Genomic DNA, 1,769 nt, shown 5'->3' on the forward strand with positions numbered 1-1,769 from the left:
TCCCATGGAGAGGGAATGGCATCCCACTCCAGTATTCTTGCCAGGAGAATTCCATGGACAGAGGGGCCTGGTGGGCTACAGTCCATGGGGTCGCAAAGAGTCGGACACACTTTCCAAACTAAAATGTTCACATTATTCTTGTTCTATCGATCTTACTGTATACAGTTTTACTGTTGGATTTGTTCAATGTTTTTTATTTTATAGATTTATCAGGTTAAATAGGATTTGACTTTCCCATTATAGAGCAGAATCCTGAGCACTAGGATAATCTTCATATTCATTCATGGATCTCTCCTTAAACAGAAGATACCTTGGTCCCAAAAACTTTGGTCATTGCTCTTGTATCTCCATTTCTTGTATGAAGGATGCACCAATACACACATATTCCATGTTTGTGTGTGCTAGGTTGAAAATTATATGTATTTTTAACTTCCCAATATTATCACCTTAAATTTCCACTATTATGTTTTAATTAATAAGACTTTTTAATTATTTAAAATTTTTATTAACAGGTGCTTACAGTTTGTTGACTTTTTTGAAAAAATCAAGTGGTAAACTTTTATTACAAATTGAAATGAGGTTTTTAAAAATATCAAACCTTGACCAAATATTAAACAATATTAAACAATTAAAAAACCTTTAAAGGTATATAAAGAAAAACCAGGCTCTTCGAAAAAAAAAAAACAAAAACACCTTTTTTATTAACAAAAAGAAATGTCTTTATCTAAAAATAATAAAAACTCCATGCTAAATAGATAATGCAGACAGTTCTAGTTATCTGTTCAATGGACAAAAAGCAAGAACTTATGATCTTCTGTTGCAATATTTTGTTCATTTCTAATTGCTGGAGTTTGATGTTAATTACTTCTTGTAGAATGACTAAACCAAACGATGGTAGAGATGATAGACTGTCATTGACTCAGCTCCGTCCTGCTCAGTCTAGAAAACAGACAGATTCTTAGCTTATGGGTCAGCTGCTGTTTCTTTCCCATCTCCTGGTTGAGTGTCTGTATCAGTAACTGAGGTTGTGGCAGTACCAAGGTTGAGGTGGCTGCTGACTTTGGGCCTCATCTTGATTTTCCTTATTTTCTTCATTGCTGTCCTCTCTGGTCTGTGTTTGGCGAGGACAGCCTCTGTAGAATTGTGATCTAGGTATAACCCCATAGTTTATTCTGTCTCACTGGTCTACCTTGTTCTCTTGCACCCTGGTTTTCAGCACCCTCCATCACTTCTCCCTGCACAGGATGGTTGGAATGCTGTAGTCATTGTCCATAGGGTCTCCATACGTACTAAAGTGGGAACCTTCGCCTGCCATAGGGCCCTGGCATTCAGGAGCATTCTCCAATCTCTCATTCTCTTCCTCATTCTCACTGTTCTGCTAATTCTGCTGATAACTGGGTGGACATGGATAGCTTCCCTAATGGTTATGGTCTGCTATATTTACTGCCTGGTGATGGAACTCCACCAGGACCAGTAACATCTGCTGCCTCCACAACCTTTTCTCCTTCAACAACATCAGACTCCACACTCTCTCCATTTCCTACTCTGCAAAGCTACTTCCTGGGGCTATTTTTCTTTATGGGGTTTGCTGTACTAATATTGATACATTTTCCTTGGTGGCATTCCTGTTGGTGAAACCATATCTGTTTCTTACATTGAACCATTTAACAGTTCCTTCAACCTTCATTGTGATAACCTTGTCGCCACTGATATATGAGCCTGCCCAGGCCGCTGCTTCTTGCATGACTGCCCATTTGACATGGTTTGTG

The 1,769-nt window shown here is 38.5% G+C and overlaps 1 pseudogene; it reads right to left on the reverse strand.

Moving 5' to 3' along the window:
* Positions 1–939: 939 nt before the first annotated feature.
* On the reverse strand, positions 940–1,744 carry LOC104997749 (annotated as a pseudogene).
* Between the last annotated feature and the right edge of the window lie 25 nt (positions 1,745–1,769).

The sequence above is a fragment of the Bison bison genome, unplaced genomic scaffold (genome assembly GCF_000754665.1).
Source record: "Bison bison bison isolate TAMUID 2011002044 unplaced genomic scaffold, Bison_UMD1.0 scf7180017864313, whole genome shotgun sequence".
Taxonomy (NCBI): domain Eukaryota; kingdom Metazoa; phylum Chordata; class Mammalia; order Artiodactyla; family Bovidae; genus Bison; species Bison bison.